Below are 24,364 nucleotides of genomic sequence, written 5' to 3' on the forward strand. Positions count from 1 at the left end.
CTGGCCGTTGGTCGTTACACTCCCCGGCGGCCTGTGTAGCACGTGTACGGGCTGTCACCTGACACCCCCCCCCCCCCCCCATACACACAGCACGTTGTGCTGATATATCCGCCATCGGCTGTGCTGCACAGCCGACGCGATATGTCTGTGAATGACGTAGTTCACAGACATATCATCTGTACACACTGGCCAACGCACGTACAATATTTCGATCACTCAATTAAACGGCCGATGTGTCGGCCAGTGTGTATCCAGCATAAGCTTGAAGATTTAGCTTTAAATCGCCCACTCAAACTACCTACAGGATTTGCGCCCCCTTAATTATGACTCCAAGGGAACTTTGGTTCCTGGGGCCTCTGTGGGAATCCTACCAGCTCTCCTAGAAAGGGGTCCAGCACTGCTGTTCTCTAGCCCATTCGTAGGAATCCGATATGCAGCAGCTAATCTCATTTTCCTGCTCACGATCTAGCAGGGTTCAAGTGAACTCTGGAGCTATTTTGAGGGGTTCTTTTATACAGTACCTGGCAGACACTAGAAAACTATGTACTGTAATGCTGTCTCTAAAGTTCTGCCACCTACGGTTCATTATGCTCGGATTATCCTTTCTTTCAGTACTCCTAAAACATTCCGTATTGTGCAGCAGTTAAGGAGTTAATAATTCTCTTCGTTCTCGGCCGACCTAAAAAGAACCTTTGTGCTCTTTTGGCCGCAGTCACCCTGGCACAGAGAGAAGTGCGCAGGGCCGGCCAGCTGAGGCCTGGGATCCAGCTGCCACACCGATGAGAAGAAAAGCCCGTTTGTGCTGCACTCCCAGCGAGGAAATAAGATGAATGAGGATAAAACGAAACCACAGTGGGGTGAGCAGTTTGCAGCAATGAGAGTGGAAGAGATGATTAAATGGGAATATTCTCTTAGTTTGATGATCAAAGGGAGACGGCAGCTTCTGAGGGCGAGATGTGTGCTGGGCTCAGATGCCAGCGTCTGAGAGGGAATTGGGTGTGTGATGGGCACAGGTTTGGGGTGCCAAAGGGTTCTGTTATAAAGGAAACACATTCAGCATTTTTCCATGCCTCATCTATGCTGAGTCCCAGTGTAAGTATTGCACCTGAACAAAACAATACAGGTAACTAACTCCCACATGAAATCACGTTACACCTCATACGTAGCACCTCATCCCTCCTCAGTGTTACACCGTACTGATGTTTCCTCATCCAAACTGTTACTTAAGTATACAGGTGGATTCTCCCATATCCAAATATTCCGAAATACAGAATTTTTTGAGCATGACTGAAATAGTAAAACCTTTGTTTTTTGATGGTTCAATGTGCACAAACTTTGTTTAAAGCACAACATTAAATTACCTTCAGGCTGAGGACCTCATTCAGACCCGCTTGCAAGCGGGTCGATGGTGGGGCACTTGCGCACGCGGTGCGTGCGCACGGCGTGTGCGCAATTCCCGTAGCGAGAGAGAGATTCTCTCACTACGGGGCTCGCTATAAAAAGGGCGGCTGTCGATGTTGATCGACAGCTCGCCGCGTTTTGTAGGCGGGGTGGGGGGGTGGCCAGACAAACTGAGGCGTTCCTGAAGGAACACCTGCCATTTGTAGGCTGCCCTACTGACATCACCAGTGATGTCAGTAGGGAGCTTCCTGCTCTGTTAGAGCAGGAAGCTGCCTGGGGCTTGCGGTAGACGAGACCCGACCCCAAGGGTCTTGTCGCAAGCCTCGATGGTCTCGACTATCGCGACCATCACTTAGTCACTCGCTAAAGCTGTGGGTGGTAACCCACAGCTTAGCGAGTGGCCAGGAGGCTGCCTTTCAATAGAAAAGCGGCCGCCCTCATTCAGAGCGAGCGCTCGTATTTTGAGTATAATGAGGTCCTGAGTGTATAAGATGTATATGAAATATAAATAAATTTCATGTATGTACACAAGCTTTATTTGAGCCACAAAATAATTGAAAATATTGTATAAAATTACCTGCAGGCTGTGTGTATAAGGTGTATATAACACATAAATACATTTTGTGTTCGGATTTGGGTCCCATTCCCAAGATATCTCATTATGGTATGTACATATTCCAAAATACGGAATATTCCGATATCCAAAATACCCCTGGTCCCAAGCATTTTGGGTATGGGAGACTCAACCTGTACTTAAAATAAAACAGCATCTGGTTTTAGTTTTCCTCTATGTTTGTTTTGTGAAATTACATATAACTAATTAGTTTACTTTCTTTAATTGACTTTTTACTCTAGGGTTCCACGAAGTATGTGCTGCCTTACGACCGTTTTCGGGCAGTCTGTATAACCAAGAGGTTTAGTCAGTGACTAAAATATGAAGAGGCTTCTACCAATAGAATATCATCATATGTTTCTCCAACCCAATAAATGTCAGTGTTTCTTTAGATTATTGTTATCCCTATATCATATACATACGCTTCTCAGCCCTTTCTCTGCGATCAGTGAATGTGTATTATTGGGTGGAAACAATGTGAATGCATGTATGAGAACATTCCGTGCGTGTGTCATGGGGGTGTTGCCAGGTTTACTCGTTTTCCTGGACGCTCCAACCCGTTGCAGCTCCTGCACCTAAGCATGGCATAGGTGTCATTGCAGCTGATAGTAATGGCGTATACGCTCGTAGACGGTGCAATACCATAGATGCGTTTGACTCAGAATATGATTGTATAGTCACATTAACATTCCCTTTGGGTGTCTGGACTTGTGTTCTCATTGCGTGTGACTCAGGATCAGGCCCATGGTGCAGAATGGCAAAGTCAAAGCATAACTTTGTTTTCCCAGAGATAGTCTTCTCTCCCAAACGGCTTGTTCTGCTGCAAAACTTGACTTGTGCAAAATGTCACTGCGATTACCCACAACTCTGACTTAGAACACTAGAGGTACCATGGGGAAGTAGTTGAAATCCAGACAGCCGAGATGCAGACGCTCACAATGCTGGCACTGAAATCCTGACACCAGTCAGAATCCCGGTGCTGGCATCCCGACCGCCGGCATCCTGGCGGTAAGTAGTGGGGTCAGGGGGGAGGTTAGGGTTAGGCACTGGGGGGGGTTAGGGTTAGGCACTAGTGGGAAGGTTAGGGTTAGGCACTGGGGGGAGGTTAGGGTTAGGCACTATGGGGAGGGTTGGGGTTAGGCACTAGGTGGGGAGGTTAGGGCTAGGCACTAGATGAGGAGGTTAGGGCTAGGCACTAGGTGGGGAGGTTAGGGCTAGGAACTAAGGGGAAGGATAGGGTTAGGCACTAGGGGGGAGGTTAGGGTTAGGCACTGGGGGGGAGGTTAGGGTTAGGCACTATGGGGAGGGTTGGGGTTAGGCACTAGGTGGGGAGGTTAGGGCTAGGCACTAGGTGAGGAGGTTAGGGCTAGGCACTAGGTGGGGAGGTTAGGGCTAGGAACTAAGGGGAAGGATAGGGTTAGGCACTAGGGGGGAGGTTAGGGTTAGGCACTGGGGGGGAGGTTAGCGTTAGGCACTGGGGGGGAGGTTAGGGTTAGGCACTAGAGGGGGAGGTTAGCGTTAGGCACTGGGGAGGGTTAGGGTTAGGCACTAGGGGGGAGGTTAGGGTTAGGCACTAGGGGGGGAGGTTAGGGTTAGGCACTGGGGGGGAGGTTAGGGTTAGGCACTGGGGGGGAGGTTAGGGTTAGGCACTGGGGGGAGGTTAGGGTTAGGCACTAGGGGGAGGGTTGGGGTTAGGCACTAGGTGGGGAGGTTAGGGTTAGGCACTAAGGGGAAGGTTAGGGTTAGGCACTAGGGGGGGAGGTTAGGGTTAGGCACTGGGGGGGAGGTTAGGGTTAGGCACTGGGGGGGAGGTTAGGGTTAGGCACTGGGGGGGAGGTTAGGGTTAGGCACTATGGGGAGGATTGGGGTTAGGCACTAGGTGGGGAGGTTAGGGCTAGGCACTAGGTGGGGAGGTTAGGGCTAGGCACTAGGTGGGGAGGTTAGGGCTAGGCACTACGTGGGGAGGTTAAGGCTAGGCACTAAGGGGAAGGTTAGGGTTAGGCACTAGGGGGGGAGGTTAGGGCTAGGCACTGGGGGGGTTAGGGTTAGGCACTGGGGGGGAGGTTAGGGTTAGGCACTAGAGGGGGAGGTTAGGGTTAGGCACTAGGGGGGAGGTTAGGGTTAGGCACTGGAGGGAGGTTAGGGTTAGGCACTAGGGGGAGGGTTGGGGTTAGGCACTAGGTGGGGAGGTTAGGGCTAGGCACTAGGTGAGGAGGTTAGGGCTAGGCACTAAGAGGAAGGATAGGGTTAGGCACTAGGGGGGAGGTTAGGGTTAGGCACTGGGGGGGAAGTTAGGGTTAGGCACTGGGGGGAGGTTAGGGTTAGGCACTAGAGGGGAGGTTAGCGTTAGGCACTGGGAGGGGTTAGGGTTAGGCACTAGGGGGGGAGGTTAGGGTTAGGCACTAGGGGGGGAGGTTAGGGTTAGGCACTGGGGGGAGGTTAGGGTTAGGCACTAGGTGGGGAGGTTAGGGCTAGGCACTAGGTGAGGAGGTTAGGGCTAGGGTTAGGCACTAGGGGGGAGGTTAGGGTTAGGCACTGGGGGGGAAGTTAGGGTTAGGCACTGGGGGGAGGTTAGGGTTAGGCACTAGAGGGGAGGTTAGCGTTAGGCACTGGGAGGGGTTAGGGTTAGGCACTAGGGGGGAGGTTAGGGTTAGGCACTAGGGGGGGAGGTTAGGGTTAGGCACTGGGGGGAGGTTAGGGTTAGGCACTAGGGGGAGGGTTGGGGTTAGGCACTAGGTGGGGAGGTTAGGGTTAGGCACTAAGGGGAAGGTTAGGGTTAGGCACTAGGGGGGGAGGTTAGGGTTAGGCACTGGGGGGGAGGTTAGGGTTAGGCACTATGGGGAGGATTGGGGTTAGGCACTAGGTGGGGAGGTTTGGGCTAGGCACTAGGTGGGGAGGTTAGGGCTAGGCACTAGGTGGGGAGGTTAGGGCTAGGCACTAGGTGGGGAGGTTAGGGCTAGGCACTAAGGGGAAGGTTAGGGTTAGGCACAAGGGGGGGAGGTTAGGGTTAGGCACTAGGGGGGGAGGTTAGGGTTAGGCACTAGTGGGGAGGTTAGGACTAGGCACTGGGGGGGTTAGGGTTAGGCACTGGGGGGGAGGTTAGGGCTAGGCACTGGGGGGAGGTTAGGGTTAGGCACTGGGAGGGTTAGGGTTAGGCACTAAGGGGAAGGTTAGGGTTAGGCACTAGGGGGGGAGGTTAGGGTTAGGCACTAGGGGGAAGTTAGGCTAGTCACTGGGGGGGAAGGTTAGGGTTAGGCACTAGGGGGGGAGGTTAGGGTTAGGCACTAGGGGGGAGGGTTAGGATACTTACTAACATGTGTCAGTATCCTAACCTTGTTGGTATTCTGATCACTTGGATCACCGTCATCCCATACCCAACCCCTACCATGTACGCAGTTTACCATGCATACTTCCTGCTTCTATGGAAAAAGAAACATTGTGACTGCAGACTGTTGTACAGTGCTCTGACATTTCATCCTGGTCACGACAACAGACATATTATAATGCAGTCGCTCTTCTTCAGACATATATCATAATATATGGATGCGGAGCTAGATGGTTTAAAATTCTGTATTGCACTTGAAAAAAAATTGTGTGTTTGGGGGGGAACAAAAATAGTTTTTACTGCTAAAATATAAGGGTTAGAGATTTGGAAAATATTAAGATATTACAGATTTTTATACATGTGACAAGTCGTTGAGCGCTTTACAATTTCCAATTCATTTGAGGGGACATCAGGACGGTCTTTATTATTACATGTGGCACATTTTTGTGTTTTGAATATTTTTTTTTTTACATTCGGCAAAGTAAACCTAAAATGTGCTCTTCTACTAGACTATAACAGCTCCAAGTATAGGACTAGACCCAAAGGCTGCAAGCTCTGAGTTATTGCCATTTCATCCCGTGAGCTATCTGCATATTCTATATATATATATATATGTATGTATGTATGTATGTATGCATGTATGTATATATATATTTTCCGTGTGCTGAAGCTAGTGGCTGCGTCCTTGTACGCAGGTTCACTGGCTTCATCTGCGTGAAATCACCAGCCATCCTGAATAAGCTGCAGGTTACTCAGATGACCAATGTCACGCAGAGTGATCCGATGGCAGCATCTTTGGACGCAGCTCCGGATCACAGAAGCCGGCCCCAGACGGCCAGTGCAACAGGTCAACTTGGGGATGACAAATAATTTTGAGGTGCTTTAACTGTGCCTAATAGGGGTTGCTTTCGGGATAAGCGAAAACACTTTAGCTGTGGTTATAGCTCTTAACAATTTTATCTTTTTAATTGTCCCCTTTCTTCTTCAGGGTCCATAGGCTCCACAGGGAGACCTTGAGGTGTAGGTGATGGAACTGAGGGCCTGATTCAGAGCCGGACGCTCTTTCAGAGTGCTCGCTCTGAAACAGTGCCCTCCCTCTCTTTTCTTAGAGCGGCTTCCTGGCTGCTCGCATAGCTGTGGGTGACCACCCACAGCTATAGCGAGCGGCCAAATAGATGGTTGCGATGATCAAGACCATCGCGACCATCGGGCTTGCGACGAGACCCTTGTGGTAGGGTCTCGTCTGCCGCAAGCCATGGAGTGCTTTTGGCTCTATCAGAGCCAAAAGCACTCCCACTGACATAATTTGTGATGTCAGTGGGGCCGGCTCCAGACGGTAGGCGTTCCCATGGGAACGCCTCCGTCTGGGCAGCAACGCCCCCGGCACGCCCACCAAAGGGGGCGTGCTGTCACTCAACATCGACAGCACGCCCCCTTTGTAGCGAGACCCATAGCGACGGCTTGCCCGTCGCTATGCGGGTCTCGTGCATGCGCACGACGGAGCCAGCTCCTTCGTGCGCAGGCGCATTTGGCCAACATCGACCCGCTTGTGAGCGCTCAGCGCACGCGAGCGGGTCTGAATCCGGCCCTGAATCCGGAGCACCACGCAGTTAAAGCTTTCAGCTCCCAGGATGCACTGGGTCCACTCTCCCCGAGCCAGAGGCACCTCAGTTTCGTTGGTGCCGGCCGGAGTCGGGTCTCCATTACGCAGGGGGCTGCTTAGGCAGCCCTTAAGCTATTATTTTTATGATTTGAATTCTGTTATCTTTTCTTCATAGAGCGCGCAGCAGCAGACTGTCTGTGCTGCCGCTCTGTCACCCCTCCGGGCCACGATGTTAGTATCGATCTGGTAAACAATGCTAGCCAGGGCCACCGGACAGGACCCAGACTGCAACCGGACTTTAGGGGACAGGTAAGGCGGGTCGCCGCTTGCAATGACCAGCGTGTCTCAGGGAACAGACCAGAGGTGCTGAGTGTGGATGCAGGCACCAGCCATCGCGATCCACTAGACCGCCAGGGACCTTTTGGTGTGGGAAATCAGCATCCCAGGGGTTAATAATCAGCCAGGGGAGACAGCTTCCCTGTTAAGTACTGGAGCCCCCTTGGACAGTCTTTTCACAGATGCTGGCCTCCATTGCGGGCCGTCTAGCGGTCCCGGCTGCTTTTCCTCATATGGGGCTACCACAGCAGCCTGTAATTCTCAAAATCAAAATCTGCATTTCTGCCTTCGGCATCTGCTCCTTCAAAGTCTCGAATCTCCTCCTTTAGGTCCTTTCGTCCCCAAGGTAAATTTAAAGGACAGTCCTTTCCTAGACAGTCCACTGCCAAGAAGGACGCTAAACTTAAGACAAGACGTCCGGCCTCCAAACCAGAGGATAAACCCTCAACCTGACGGGACGGGCCTCCCTCTGTGGGACCCCAGAGTTCGAGGCCGATTTCTTCAGTTCGCCCAGTGCTGGTATCAAACCACCAAGGACGTTTGGATAAGAGTAAGTGGTCTCTCATGGATACGCCCTCTCATTCCTTCGAAGACCTCCTCACCAGTTTTTCTGCACAGGCCCTTCTTCAGACAAGAACAAGGCCTTACAGATCCAGAAAGCCATGCAGTCCTTGCTGCAGGCAGGGGTAATTGTACCAGTCCCACTATCCCAGCGACTGGTTACTCTCTTTCTGGTGCAGAAGCCGAATGGATCTATCCTCAACCTCAAGTCCATGAACAAATTCCTCAGGGTACCCAGGTTCAGGATGGAAACCTTACGCTCCATCATACTGGCTATGGAACTTGGGGATTTTATGGTATCACTGGATATTCAGGACGCATACCTACAGGTCCCTATAACGCCTTCTCATCAGCGTGATCTCCGGTTTGCTATACTACAGCAACTCTTCCAGTTCAGGGAGCTACCCTTTGGCCTATCCACAGCTCCAAGGGTGTTTACCAAAGTTATGGCCATCATGGCGGCCTATATGCGGAATCAGGGTATCCAGCTACTACCATACCTGGACGACCTCCTTCTGTTGGCAGGTTCTCCAGAAGTGCTTCGCCACCACCTGCAGCTGACAATTGCCTTTCTACAGGCACACAGGTGGTTAATCAATTAAAGAAATCGTCCCTGAATCCCTCCCAGAGGATGATTCATCTGGGGGCCCTCCTGGATTCTCAACAGCAGAGAATTAAAATCTCCACGTTACAACTACGGATACGCAGATGCCTCCACAGTCGCCGGGTGTCAATACACTAGGTGATGCAAGTTCTGGGTTCCATTGTGTCCACCTTTGACATGGTGGAATATGCTCAGTTTCACTCCACGCCTCTGCAGGGGCTGATCCTCTCCAGATGGAACGGATTGCCCCACCGGATCAAAGCTCAGTCAATAGTGCTGTGGACAATCTGTCATTGAGGTGGACCTTCCAGTTGCGTACCTGTTTCCTCCACTCTCCCTTCTTCTTCGAGTTCTTCGGAAGTTCAAACAAGACGGAGGCACTGCCCTGCTGGTGGCTCCAGCCTGGCCCAGGCATCATTGGTACTCAGATCTTCCGAGTCTCTCCATCGACACTCCGTTCCTATTTCCCCAGTGTCCAGACCTTTTGTCTCAGTGTCCTTGCCTGTATCAGTACCTGAGGCTCTTGAGACATCCCTCCTAAGATCCAAAGGATTCTCTCGCTCGGTCGTCAGCATGATGCTTATAGCGCGTAAGCCGGCTTCTGCTAGGATCTACCACAGGGTGTGGCATACGTATTTCCAGTGGTGGTATCCTAGGAATTACGACCCCCAGGTGTTTCGTATCTCCAGAGTCCCAGCCTTCCTTCAAGCTGGATTGGACCTCGGACTCCGCCTGGCCTCGCTGAAAGTGCATATCTCTGCACTGTCTGTATGGTTCCAGCGTAGAATTGCTACACTTCCGGATATTTGCACATTCCTCCAGGGTTTCTTCCAGATTCAACCTCCCTTCGTCCTCCCAGTGGCTCCTTGGGATTTGGCAGTAGTTTTTCGGGCCCTCCAGGGTCCTCTATTTGAACAACTAGCTTTGATAGACCTTAAGTGGTTAACAGCTAAAACTCTTTCTTCTGGCAATTGCGTCTGCCAGGAGAGTGAGAGTTGGGGGCGCTCTCCTTTCGCTCCCACTTCCTGATATTTCACCAGTACAGGGCTGTGCTTCGTACTCGCCCTGAGTGCCTTCCTAAAGTGTTTCTAGTTTCCATATTGATGAGGAAATTATAGTCCCGGCCTTTCAGTCACCAGGCCTCTCGGCAGGTGTGGCCTCCTTGGATGTGGTCTGCGCCCTCAGAATTTATATGGACTGTACCAGTTCCCTTCGGAAATCAGACTCCTTATTTGTGCTCTAAGGATGGCCAACCTATAAGCAAACATTGGCTAGACTGCTTCGTATAACTATCTCAGAGACTTACACGCAGGATGGCTTGCCTGTTCCAGCTTCTGTTAATGCTCATTCTACTTGGTCTGTTGGTCCCTCGTGGGCAGCTTGCCGTGGCACCTCGGCTGTTCAACTGTGTAAGGCGGCCACGTGGTCTTCTGTCCAGACCTTTCTAAGGTTCTATGACTTTGATACCTTCGCCTCTCAGGATGCTTCCTTTGGGCGCCGGATTCTCCTCTCAGCGCAGGAGCGTCCCCATACTTAAAAAAACTGCTTTGGGACATCCCCAAGGTCTCCCTGTGGAGCCTATGGACCTTGAAGAATAAAATGAGAGTTATGGTAAGAACTTAACTTTAACTCTCTTTCCTTGAAATCCATAGGGTCCTCAGGGCACCTGCCCTGACGCGCCTGGCTTCATATGGGCTATGTTGCTGGTCACTGGTTTTCTGTCTCCTTCTGTGTGAGAATGTGATTCTTGAGTGTACCAGTCTTCCTTCTCTCTTATCCTCTGCCGGCCTTTGGCTTATTACCAAATGAGGTGCCTCTGGCTTGGGGGCGGGGTATAGGGAGAGTGGACCCAGTGCATCCTGGGAGCTGAAAGCTTTAACTGCGTGGTGCCCGGATTTCGTTTCATCACCTACACCCCAAGGTCTCCCTATGGACTTCGAAGAAATAGAGTTAACAAAGGTAAGTTCTTACCATAACTAATTTTTTGTATGGTGAATATTTTTTTATCATGCTAGGGAAATACCATTGGTTTCAAAAATAGGGTACCAAATGCTGTATCTGGATTTCATTTAGTGGTGTCATATTAACACAGGTTGATTCACTATGGAACGCAACTAGGAATGCAATAGTGATTATGCACGCAGTTCAACTGAGATAGTATGCTAATCCATCACTGCACTACATAAGGACGCCCATTTTACTTAGCACTCATCCGTAATGTTTAGCAAGACTGCAAAACTATCGGTACAATCGAGTACCATCGCAGCCTCACACACACTTGCACAAGGCCTGACTTTACTCAGAATATTGCTAACTTCCACGCACGCTATGAGGCCTCATGCTGCGTGGGGCATCACAGTGGAAAATGTATTCACGACCATGCAACAGCGTTGAAACGCTTTGGCGCATCTGCGTTCGGCCGACCGCCCCCTCCCCCCATTACCACCCAACAATGGCACTTCCTGTCAATCACTTTGCGATCGGACTGCGATGGCTAGTTCACGGCCGATTACGTGCATATTAGCAACTGCATTCCTGAATCAAGCCAGTTGCAAATTCTGTGTTATTTTTGTCTTCAGGCAGATGGTTTGTCGGATGGTCACTGGTGGGCAGTACATTGGCACAGTATGGTGTGAGTACTAGAGATTGGTGGCAGCAGTGGGTGGTTACTACAATTACCAGAAGCCTTTAGAACTACGGCTCTGGATTTTGGAAAATTGTTCTCCAGGAGGACTGCACTTACAGTACCTTTGTGAACTAGTGCTTGACGGATTAACGTTTTTGCTTACATTCCGGCAATACGTGATGTGAGGAGACCAGTGTGAGATTGGCCTAGACAGATGTGAAGAAAGTGTCTGGTGTGTGGTGGGCTTCACAGATTTAAGAGGTCAAATCTGCATCCCTATTTGTGGGATCGTAAAAGTCCTGGTTTATGTGAATCGCCCTTCACAGTCGAGGAGCCCACTGGTGTCATGGAGGATGTACTCCCAATGCAAGATCCCAAGCTGATGGTGGTGTTGGAGTGGCTGAACTCTTGAGTAGACAAATAGTGGCTGGGGGCAGGTGAAGTTGGTAAGGACAATTCTCTTGGTCTCCACACACTTGGTGCAGTTAGTGGTTGGAGCAAAATAATTCAGTAAGATTAAGTTAGTAAGAGGTTTATGTAAATTGGAGTTATGGTTATTTAAATATAGAGATCTATTTATGGTTATTTATATGTGGATCCCAACTGCTTTCTGCACGTAATAAACGCTGCAGTTAGTTTGCATCCACGAAAATGTTGGTGGCAGTTTTTAATGAGAGCAGAATTGACGCTGCGTAGCCATTAGATATTGGAAAAACAGAAACCTTGTTAATGAGTCATACATATGGTTATCTGATAATATGCAAAGTGTAAGCTCCTATGGTTCCTACGACTGATGATGAATTTTTCTGCTCATTCATTAAACGGCTGATTATTGAAGGGGATAAAGGAAAAAGTTTTTGGCACTTAGTGAGTTACAGTAAGTTATCCAGTGTGTGGTTATTGATGTTTCGGACAGTTCAGGCTGGGGTGTGATTATAGCGGATGTGTTTGACTTCTGTGGAACATCTTTCATGTGTTGTTCTGTCCGTTTGAAGAATCAGCCTTTGAAGTAAACTTGTTGTCTCTGACAGTTACAGACGTTGTTCAGTAACTATGAATTTGCATTAGAAAAATTAACAGCTCTGGGGGAACTTTACTTTACTGTAGCTGCTGAATATTTTATCTTAACCCAACTTCTGGCAAAATTTAGCTTGTGAACTTCTCCTGAACTCATCACACGCTCGGCGGAATCATTTTTATGTTTACTAATGTGAACGTAGCAGAACTTTTTTGCCAAACTATTTATTTTCCTTCATATAGCGCCAACATATTACGCAGAGCTTTAGAGAGATGTCTAATCATTCACAGCAGCCGAGTTCCTGATACTGCTGTGTGCAACTAGTCGCTGATGGCCTCATTCCCCATTGGACGTACACCAATTTTTAGTTATTTATTTTTATAACACAGACTGGAGCCTTACACCTTGATAGGTGAAAAAGCTAAAGCAGAGTACAGAATGGCATGTTCATGTTAAGTGCAACGTAGTAATACATAGATTCATCCCCAAATACTCCAGGGAGACATCCTTCTTGTGTGTCATGGGGGGGTTGGTGTAAAGATATGGAAGGATGATGGTCATCAGTGGTACTGTCTAGCGGTTTCTGTTTGGCAAATCGCCAATCAGAGACAGAGGAAGCCGTGGCGTCCCTCCCCGCGGTGACAACCGGTGCGGGGAGGGATGCTGTGTGCGCGGTGAGACGCTCGCCACCGAAAAAGGGGTGTGACCTCGCGGCCGTACCTCCGTGGTCCCGTTATTACTGGGGAGCAGGGGGGTTCCCGGAGGTGCTTACTGCCCAGTGTGCAGTGCCGGCTGGTTCCCTTACAGTTGTCAGGAGCCAAGTGCTGCACTGATTATACAGTGCTGCACCTGGCTCCTGTCACTGAAGGGGGAGTCTGCACCTTGGTGTCACCCCCTCGGCGGGTGACACCGGGGTGCGGCCCGCACCCCCCTTGTGACGCCACTGAGAGGAAGTCATCAAAAATGGCGAAATGCGTTGGTAACCATAGACAGCACACAAAAGATAAGCATTGATTACCGATTACCCGGGACGATCTGTCAATCACAGAAGCACTGTGTAAACTGGCAAGATAGAGAGACTGAGAGGGAATCAAGTCCCTGTAACCAAGCACTAACAGCACCTACCCGTCTGCAGTGAAAAGAGAAGAGGACAATAGACCATCAACTTATCAGGTCACCAGACTGCGGTGTGAACTGTGATTCTGTGGCACCAGTCTGGGCCGTGTAGTAGAATGTGATACTGTGATACTAACAAGACTATACATAGTTATTGGAACACTTAGATATTGGACTGTGTTTTATTTTGAGAGCTATTTTAATGTTATTTGGATACCAAATGTGACAATTTAAGGTAGTAACCTGCTTTAAAATATAACCAAGTCGATCTAAGATACCGATCGGCTTTGTCAGTTTATAAATAATTTGACCTATAAAGTGAAAGAGCCAACCGATATCTTAGATCAACTTGATTATATTACATTTTCTACGTCCATATAAAGCAGCTTACCACCAGCAGGTTACACCAGCAATAAGTTGAATAATAATGATCTTTATATGCAATAAAATTGTTGCCACCCTTATCAGATCTCCCACATTAATTTTTTAACATAAATGTGGGAGATCTAATAATGGTGACAACAATTTTATTGCATATAAAATCATTATTATTCAACTTATTGCTGGTGTTCATTTCATATGCTATATATGTAGCATACAGTTGCTGACCAACCCTGAGCAAGATATCATTTATGATCACATGATTAATATAAATGAATTCACATAGTATACCATCATATATCATTACAGTAAGAGTTATTGACACATAGCCGAGCGCTGGGTTCCTACATTTATTTATTGTGTGTTGGACTGTTGGTGTGGTAATTGCGTGAGCATTGCATCATGGGACTGGTCTGAGGCTTAGTTCCCTGACGGGGAAGCAGGCATGAAGCCGATGGACCGAATCCCGACTGTCTTATCCCGGCAAGGGCTAAATGACAGACGTCGAAGTCCCGACGCCTATCATTTTACGTACGCCGGGAGCCCGACACCCGGCTTTCCGATCGAAGGTAAGCTGGGCGCGGACAGCCACGTGGGGGGGAGGGCTAGGTTTAGGGTTCACGGGGAGGACTTAGGGTTAGGCACCCCCCCCCCGGGAGGTTAGGGTTAGGCTAGAGGAAGGGGGAGTCAGGGTTATGCACCCCCCGGGGAAAGTTAGGGTTAGGCACCCCCCCGGGGGACTTAGGTTTAGGCGGTGGGGAAGGGGGGGTTAGGTTTAGGCACTTAGAGGAAGGATTAGGGTTAGGCACTTGGTGGGAGGTTAAGGTTAGGCACCCCTAAGGGAGGATTAAGGTTAGGGGGTAGAATTAGGTTAGTAAATACTTACCTTTAACGATCGGGATTTCCTCCTCTGCCGGGATGCCGCTGCCGGGATTAGAATCGCCAGCGGTAAATCGTATGTATTCCCCCTGACGTATGCCTCCATGTACTGTGGGTGGTCCTTGCATGTTGCATGCATATGCCCAGCCTGGAGGTTTCAGTAAATACAATAGAAATATTGCCTAAATAACCGTTTAAACATTGTAAAAAATGGTGATTCAGTCTTCCTGGCATTATTTACTTTGTTTCATGTATATTACTTTGCTTCATAAAACTCCATAAATAAATAAAGTACTATTATATGTCTTGTACGCTGCTCGTAGCCTGTTCTCTGTGTAATTGGGAAAAAAACAGGAATAATTTATTTGTGTTCTTGCCCCAATCCTCTGTACAAGCTTAGGCAGGGCTGCTCCTTTGATGTCTCGGAATATTTGCCACACTCCCCAGTTTAATGAATAAATCAAGATATAGGATTAGAACTTTTCTGAGGAGTTTTACAAGAAATTCAGACTATTTCACACTTTGGAGATTTTAAAAGGTTTTAGTCTGATTTTTTATCCTGGGAGACTTTGGATTTGTATTTTTTATTTTTTTTTGCACTTATCTTTAGAACTGTCAGAAGTGGCTGGAGGCATGTACTCTGTGTAAGCCGAGATAGGGCTCTGCACGAGACGTTCAAACGCGGCATCTGCCTGTCTGCCATCTCCTCATCACTCCTGACATCGCTCTATTAGGAGCCTCCAAACACATATGCTCTATGGTTTTATTATACATGGGGAGATTGTATCTTTGTTATGTAAAAAGAATGTTATGATGGCCAGAGCAAAGAGAAATGTCGTAGTACAATAGAATGGACAGGGGGCGCAGCCCCCCTGTCTCAGATACTTTACATGAAGCGGGGAGAGGTCTAGCCAGATGCGCACTCGCTCCTTTGGAGCCCTCACAGTCCTGCCAATAAGGCAGAACGGTGTTTAAAAGATACAGTTTGGATGGAATTACTCTTTAGGCTGGATAGGTTGTATTCATGTTCCAGCTTTCCTATTCTAGTTCCAGAGGTAAGAGAGAAGACTACGATTAATGCAGTGTTTAGTACTCTGAATAAAGCAGAGTTTGTGTTTTGCTTTTTTTGTTCTAGCCGTATAGTTGACAGTACGTTTAGTAATGTTTTTAATGCATAATTCCCATATATATTTACTGTAACTGCGGTAAGTCACGATGAGCACAGTTTCACTGATGCCGAGTTTCAGCTTCTTTGTTCTTTACGACAGATTGAAGACAACTCATGACGGGCTGCCCGTCTATTAAGCAGACATCCTTTTGGGGCACTAGCAAGTCTGCTTTTTTGTGTTTCTTTTTCTCTGTCCTTACTCTTATCTCCTCTCCTGTTCTCTCCTTTACAATTTCTTCCTTTCTCCTCTGTTTCCGTGTTTCCATGTCAATTAATTAAGCCACCTGTGCTCAACCTGTGCTCAAAACCTGAATTGTTGGGGTGCCGTGACGACCGCGTTTGGGAACCTCTGCAGTGATTAATACATTGCATAACCAAGGAGCTAGGGCTGATCCCTGAGGTTCTCCGCTGGTGCTTACACCAGTGACTACAGCACTCTGTCTCCCTTTAGCCAAACACATCCTTTTGAACTCTCTTTAAACCTCTTTCAAGGATTCTGAATTAATTTATTTTAGAATGTCAAGCTTTTCCTTTCCTGCCATTCTGCTTTAACTTATATATACTTCTAGTGTATGTGGGAAATGGGCCTCAGACTGCACACCTTGAACATATATATATATATATATATATATATATATATATATATATATATATATATATATATTTGGAGGTGCTACCTGTGGAGACAATTGATATATGCACATAAAAAGAAGTACAGGTGCTCAACTCCAAATTAACTGATTGTATATAAATAAATACATTTTTGCAATGAATAGAGGTTTTTGGCATAATCTTGGCCAAGGTTATGGGCCTACCCTCCGCATCCGGGTAACTTCTGTCAAGTAGGTCCCTAACATACTATTATTCAAATCCAGAGCGCAGGACACCCCAAAACTGGCCCAGCTAAGAAAAGTGCAGTGTAAAAGAGGTAGTAAAGAGCAGCCTAGGCTGCATATAAAGAATGAAAATAAACAGTGAAGTACATATATAATAAATAAACCGTGAAGGGTTAAAATGTGTTATAAAGGAAAAATGTTTTATAATGCAGTGCCCTGAAACAGATCAGCCAAAGCAATCCAGGGGGGCCCACGCCCCAAAAATTAACCAAAGCTGCACTACATAGTCTAAATATTTGCAGGACTTACCTATATTGTCCCTCTATGGCGGTGCCCTGGGGCGGCTTAGCTGGGCCAGTTTGGGGGTGTCCTGCGCTCTTAATTTGAATACTAGTATGTTAGGGACCTACCCGACAGGTTACCCGGATGCAGTGGGTAGGCCCATAACCTTGGCCAAGATTATGCTAAAAACCTCTATTCATTGCAGAAATGTATTTAATTATATATAATCAGTTCATTTGGAGTTGAGCACCTGTACTTCTTTTTTCTTTTATTGTGCATATACTTCTAGTGCCCAGCATTCTGGCATTTTCCTGGGTTTGAGATTCCCTTGGTGACCAGTGATCCTCAGAAGTACTTACACGTATATATAGACTCTTGGGGAAGTGAGCCATACCCTCAATAGCGGGCAAGACTTTCTTTTTTTTTTTTTATAAAAATTTTTTTTTATTGAAACACCATGAAGTCTACATATACATAATGTAACTGTTAATAAATCGTCTGGACATTGAATAAAAACAACAATCACATCAATATACATTTTGTGTTAATGTTATTTATACAATTTGCGTATAACACAAGAGAATAAACTCAGATATTCAGATAGTCCAGTAATTTTAAAAGGTCTCCGTTGAGACCAAGAACTTGCCAAATATAAAACAATGCTATTTGTTATACTATTAACCATCAATCTGAGGACATGTACAACAATTCAACCCTCTATATTAGAGAGAAAAGCGGCCGCGAGGACAAGACACCAAGAGGTAGGGAACAAGGGGAGAAAGGGAAATAGGAGACACGAATGAACATAGCATAGTTCCCTAAAAATCTAACCTAATTGGATGGTCCCCAGAGATTATTTGATTACAATACCATTGGGTAAATTTGAATGACTCATAGATTCTATGTCTCTGTACTGGTGTCAGAATTTCTATATAACTCTCCCAAGTTAAGAAAATTTTTCCCACACGAGTCTCCTCTATTATTGTCTCAATCCAGTCCATGTTAAATACATGGAAGAGCTTTTCTTTAAAAAGACTCAGTGAAGGTGGAGAAGTTTCAATCCAAGTCTGGAGTATCGTTTTATGAGCCACAGCACTAACAATGAGTAAAGGTGCGTACACACTGGCCGATAAAGTGGACGACTGAACGATAACGATATCGTTATCGTTCAGTCGTCCACTTTATCGTCCATTTTTAAGCCCAAAAAGATGAACGATAACGACGACGCGCGTTCCCGCGGGTCGTTCGTCATCATCGTTCATCGGGCTGACATGCAGGCCAACCTGACGATCTCGTCAGGTTGCTGCATGTCAGGGAACGGGGGAGAGAGCCCGGCGCTGAACGATATCGTTAATGATATCGTTCAGCGGCTGTGCTCAATGTCATAAACGACATTGAGCACAGCCTGCCGGGGACACACTAGACGATATCGCTCAGGGAGCATATCGTCTAGTGTGTATGCACCTTAAAAGTCTCTTACAGCCCTTCGCCACTCGCTGACCTTCCGGGAGTATCCCAAACAGGGCCCACACATCAGTGAATGGCACATAATTCACCGGGTGTTCAAGGGCAAATTTCCTTACTTGAAGCCAAAAAGTTCTCAATAGGGGACAAGACCAAAAATAATGATACAAATTGGCTATGGCGGACTGACAGCAAAGGCAAGAGCCCGAAGAGATCATACCCCCAAAATATTGTCTATGTGGGGAAAAATAAGCCTTGTGAAAAATATTCAAAAACATTTCCTGATATTGAATAGCTGGGAGTAAATTACGTCATAGGAGAAGAGCTTTATTAAGAACTTTGCATGATAATGAGGGAATCACCTGCACCCACCTGCTCATCCCAGTACGTACCACTTCATGTTGTATGGGTTGTCTTAAAAAGGAATAGTGTAATGATAACGCCTTTTTTTTTGAGTGAAGCATGATATCAAATGTATTTTCCCAATCTGAATCCGAAAAACATTTAATGACTGAAGCCACATAATGCTTAGCCTGCATAAAAGCAAGGGGGTGGATACAAAATGAGGGAAATCTTTCTGACGCCTCCTCATAACTAAGTGGACGTTGCAATGGTATATTAAGAAAACTGCCTATAGTATTCAGCCCCTCGTTATAAAGTTTATCAAAAGGAAATGCTGCCCTACCCCCCTGAAATTCCGGATTCCCTATAAAAGGCAAAAATATAGATTTGTATGGATTTAACTGGCCACGATGACGAATAATATGCCACACTTTTCGCGTGGACCATAAGAGCGGGCAAGACTTTCTATATGACTGAATTAAACATTTCCTCTGCAAACTTTACAGATTAGTCAATGAAATCCGAAGGGTCGCAGAAATGGACAACTCAGCTTAGGTGACAGTATCTGTCTGTGTTTGTGTTAGTCCACAGAGTGAGCTAGAAAAATATTGAATACCAGTTGCAGGGCAGGTATTCGTTCATCTTATTTTCTGGCCTCAAACAGACTCTCTCGCAAGTTACGATTCTTTTAATTGTCCTGTGAAAGACAAAGGTAGTGAATTGATTGTGCCTCTTCTTGTATGGCAATGTTTAGGGCAGTGATGCTTGCTATTCAGATTCCTGCATCTCTTTCATGGTTCCCTTTGGGGATTTCAATGTCAGGACACAACTGGTTCTGATCTCTTTAGCAAAGACCGTATTTGGGGCTCACGTCAGTACCTGCTGCTTTCTTAAAATGTTTCCAAGTTTCCATCTGTAATGGAAAATCCGTAGTTTGCAGTGGATCCTTCTTTCTAGCTCTCCTCATGTGCAACTTCAGAGTTTTGTTGTTGTTCACTAAGATTGTTCTTCGGGAGCTCGTCCTTGTGATGTCCTCACTGTCTCGTAACAAGCCATACTCCAAAATGCATTTTAGCCTGTTGTGGAGTCTTCATTTTATGGTTAACTAAATTAGCTTTCTGTTTGTTAGTAGATGTCCTTATGTTAGAGTCTGTGTTTGTTGTGGACCCGGGGTGGAAACAGGAGTAAACACCTGAACAGGTTTAAACTGAAAAGTAAGTAGTTTAATGTGGTTTTGAGTAGAAATGAACAAAAAGATAAACTAAAGTCCAGTAATAACAAACTAATAACTGTAGCAGGAGGAAACTGTAGTGAGTGGGAATAAATAAATGTCCAACACGGTGACAGAGATGAATAAGGTGAATCCAGATAGGCTGTAAAGGTGAAATGGTAATCCGGGTATGCAGAGTAATGGCTTGAGAGGGATATCCGGAAATGCTATGATGATGGCTGTACAGGAATGGGTCAACTGAGGAGACAGGTTTAGGCAGGAGTGGGTCTGGTGGAAGGTGCAGGGTGATCTCTACCAGAGTGCAAGGCAAGGCAGAGTGGTGCAGGCTGCAGGGAGCCGAAGGCAGACAAGGAGCTAGGGCAAGCATCGGAACACAGGTCTCAGGTACAGGAGCGCAGGAACTCTCTCTCACAGCTGCCCCTGTGAAACACGTTGCACTGGCAACTACAGGGTGCTCCAAACACCCTTATTTACCCAGCAACAGAACGTGATAGGCTAGAGAGAGCAGGTGACCCACAGACAATTGTCCTGCTATGTCACATGGCCAAAGACAACATGGTGGCGCCCAGACAGCCGTGACGCGGAGACGCCACTAGTCTTACCCCTGTCAGGACAGCCCAACACTGGCAGATCTCTGCGTACACGCAATGCCAATCTCCACACGCCAGCACCCCTGCCAGAAGGACCGCGCCACAGCGCCCTCACCGGCACGGACCACAAACCTCCACGCCGCGAAACCTGGGTCGTGACACCTTCACACACGAACAGGAATAAAGTTGGTCAAAAAATGCATCAAAGAACAGTGCTAAATGCAGCGTATTTCTATTATTGGTTTAAGTGCCGACCGAACATTTATACGATTGCCAAAGAAATTATTACATATCCTACATGGTATCACTGAAGGTAATTTTAATGAAGTTCTTGTTAGGATCCGCGTAAGCGGATCATCTTGGTGGCAGGTCCCAGCTATAGTCTTCCCTGTAATAGCATTTAGGCATCATAGCTTTATTAAACGACACTTGCAAATTGTGTTGGGGTTGTCTGTACAGAGTTCCTTACTATAGAACATATACTGTATGTATTTTATATTGGCCTGGATATACTGTATGGTGAGTGAATAAATACAGGGTGGGAATTTCTTGATGGAGTATCATTGTAGGCAGAGACTGTCATCGTCCAGAATTTCACTGGTAGTCATATCCCATGTCGGCTTCCCAGAGATGCAAACGTTTTGTCTGCTTTTTGTTTCTTTTTGTAAAATCACCATAACTGAAGCCAAGTAAAATCTTTTATTTCTCAAGTTCCCGAATTCTGTATAGATGAGTGTGGAAGTCCCTATGTGAATATATATTGCTTTACATTTGGCAGGACATGACTCCGCTAGAGTGCAGCCAGCAAGTGATTGGACATACAGCAAGAAAAGGGTTTTATTTGCAAAATAGACCATTTTAGACGTATTTGCTCTGAAATAAATATAGAAAGGATGTATAGCTTAAAATAGTACAGTTTATCACATGACAGGATGTTGTACTTGGGGCATGCCATTCCGCAAACCATCTTCTATTTATGAACACAAATTCTAATATTGTATAGCAATATCATTTTAGAAATCCACGGTTTGGTAAAATATCAGTAAGTCTATGGTTAATAGGGTATGAGCACTTTAATTCCCCCCCTTTACCAAAGATTGATACAATCCTGTGCTCTCATTATACTGCTCCTATGGTATTACCATTTTACATTGAAAGTGTATTAGGCTTCAGCTCTGGAGTCGGACACCTGCACATCCTGCCTCTTTCCCTCCTCTCCTATTGTCTCTCACTTCCCCTCTTTGCTCTCTACCTGTTTTCTTTTCTCTCTCCCCCCTTTTTCTTCTTCATTCTTTAGTATGTTTGTCTTGTGTCTGTCTTATAGTCTCTGTGCTTACAGTCTTTCTTCTTTTTTAAGTATTTTTTTTTACTCCAAATTCCTCCTGCCCTCCCCCCAGCTCCACTGTGTTGGTTAAAGGTGGGTACACACTAGACCAGTGGTCTCCAACGTTAATTGAGGTGTGAGCTACGTTAGAAAAATGAAACCTCCTGAAGAGCTACTAAAATTGCAGAAAATAAAAAAAATCTGGCTAATAACCAAACAATTGAAGGTCATTTAATGAAAATTAAAAAAAAAAAAATGTTTCATTGAAAATAAAAATGTATTTAATTATGACAGTAATATTGTAATTTCAGCATAGGCGCAGTTTACTGTTAATTACCGGCTCCAAGGAGATACGTGCATTAGAGGAACAAATGATATAGGCAGGGCTGCTGTGTGATTTTCCGTCAGGGCTGGGCGGAGGTCACTCGCTCCGCCGTAGCATATTGAGCGTAGACGCCGTGGGTGGAACCATGGGGAAGCACGTTAGGTGATTGCTGTAGAGGATGCGGCAATCGCCTGACGTGCTTCCCTGTGGTGTCGATGCCACGGGGAAGTACACATCAGCGGTCACTTCCTCCTAGTTGACTATGCAGTACTGCAGCTACAGTAGGTGAGCTACCAAAATTAAGGCCGTGAGCTACCGGTAGCTCGCGAGCTACAGGTTGGAGACCACTGCACTAGACTATATGTCGACTGATCTGCAGATCGGAGCGACATATCGGGTACATCATCTAGTGTGTATCCATGATATGTGCGTTCCCGCGGGCAGGGGCACCAAGAAGGGTGGGGGGGAGTGGGTACTGTTTGCCTGGGCTTGTTGGGAAGACCCAGTCTGACGCCACCTCCCCTTACCTAGCAGCAGCAGAAGTCTCCTCTGCCTGTGGGGAGGAGCGATCACACTGATAGCGTGCCCCTCTGCCCAGCGCACAGCGCCACTGCAAGTAAGTTTTTTCTCTAAGGGGGCGCCTCCCTCTATTAGGCCACGACTCTTTTACCCGGGCCACCCCCTATGGCCCTGCCCGAAGGTCGTTAACGACATCGCCAGTTGGCCCTACTGCAGGGCCAACATTGAATGTTGCTAACAATGTCATTCTGCAGAATGACACGTCCCTCCCCCCCCTCCCCGCTGGCTTCTCCTTTCAGATTGTAACTTCCATGTTACGTGGTCGCCTCTGCACAAAGCTGAGAGGTTACGCTGACGGCAAGCGCGCAGTGATTAGTTTCATGTCATGATACTCGTCATGACATGTCATATTACTTTGAAATTGAAATAATAAAGAACTATAAACAAATAGAAGATGAGAACATTTAAGGGTCCTTTTAAATATGTTCCTCTAACAATGGGCACAACGATTGCAGAGCTAGCTGCAGTGGAGCACTAATAAGCCCGTCCTTCACTATTTCACTGGTGTAATGAGATAAAAATGATGTCATGGGAATGAGCTGAATAGGATGACCAGCCGCAGTCAGCTCTGAATATCAATCCTATCCTCCTGTATGGATTTCCCCTTTCTACAGGGGTCCTGACGGAACAGAGTAAGGGGGTGTCAATGGAGGTACACCCCCCCAACCACACACACACACACAATATATATATGTATATACTTGTGATGTGTATGATTGTGCTAAATGCACAGTATATAGAATGTATAAATATATGTGTAGGTCTGCGTTATCTACACAGAAAAGGATTCACACAATATATCTGATAGCTACTACGTAATGAGGTTGGGGACAGGGGTATGGAATCCATTTATCATGGTCCTGTTGAAGTAGGATTTCATTTATGGGAAGAGACGGGAATTAATCACCAGGTGTTCACTGTTGTATCATGATTTGCACCATCCTCTCGTCCCTCACAGCTGCTTCTACAGGGAAATGCAGTGTATCTCTCTCTCACTCTGTCATTTAATAGACTCCACTTCTTAAAATCTATATCACCCTGCAGGCTCCATGGCCAGCGAGCAGCCGCTCTTCTCCTCACTTGTTGTGTCCTAATGAACAGTCGGCTGTCTCCTAGAAGGAGGTTGGGATGAGTTACAGGCCGCCTGCTATCCTTTAGCTGCCAGATCTGCCTTATTTCGGTGGGAGAGTGGTGTCGCCGAGCAGTTTGTATCCTCTGTATCCTGGGGATATCTCTGGCTTTATCATCCTAACTATGTGCTAAAGTGTCTTCTCTCCCTGAGAAATTGGACTCTTAATGTTTCCCCGGCTATTTATCAGGGCTCCGCATCATGGTGTTTATTAACCCTTCCCATGGGAATCCGCTTCAGATGGTAAATCCATCCTTGCCGGCTTACAGGTGAATTCTCTGTGCTGCTATGTAAGAGATCATACAACCCATATGGTAAATGTGTTTGGCAGGCAGAGTCTCATCTGGACTTGGGAGCGTCATAAATGAAACCGAACGCAGCTGCAGGAAGTTTACTGCAACCTTTTATGGTTCCCCTCCCCCTTGGTTCTAAATCTGATGTCATCCCATGTTTGGGGATTTCTGTGGGTGTACCTCCAGCTAATAGCTCCTTAATCCTGTGGTCGTTATTGTAAATGGAGTTAAATTAGAAGTCACTGGTCAAAACACCCAATGGTGTTACGTTTTAATTTTACTAACTTGCTACAGTAGAGATTGTTAGTAGCTAAACATTAGCACTGCATAGAGAATTC

General features: G+C 46.7%; 1 long non-coding RNA gene across 1 annotated transcript in view; it reads left to right on the plus strand.

The window, feature by feature from the left end:
* The first annotated feature begins 785 nt into the window (after nucleotides 1-785).
* Nucleotides 786-24,364, plus strand: part of LOC148524876 (uncharacterized) — a 137,042-nt gene continuing 113,463 nt past the window's right edge. Inside the window, exon 1 of the long non-coding RNA XR_015878338.1 lies at nucleotides 786-857. This is a non-coding gene — a long non-coding RNA (uncharacterized LOC148524876). The remainder of the gene's footprint in view (nucleotides 858-24,364) is intronic.

This window comes from Taudactylus pleione, unplaced genomic scaffold (genome assembly GCF_031769625.1).
Source record: "Taudactylus pleione unplaced genomic scaffold, aTauple2 ptg000115l, whole genome shotgun sequence".
Lineage (NCBI taxonomy): Eukaryota > Metazoa > Chordata > Amphibia > Anura > Myobatrachidae > Taudactylus > Taudactylus pleione.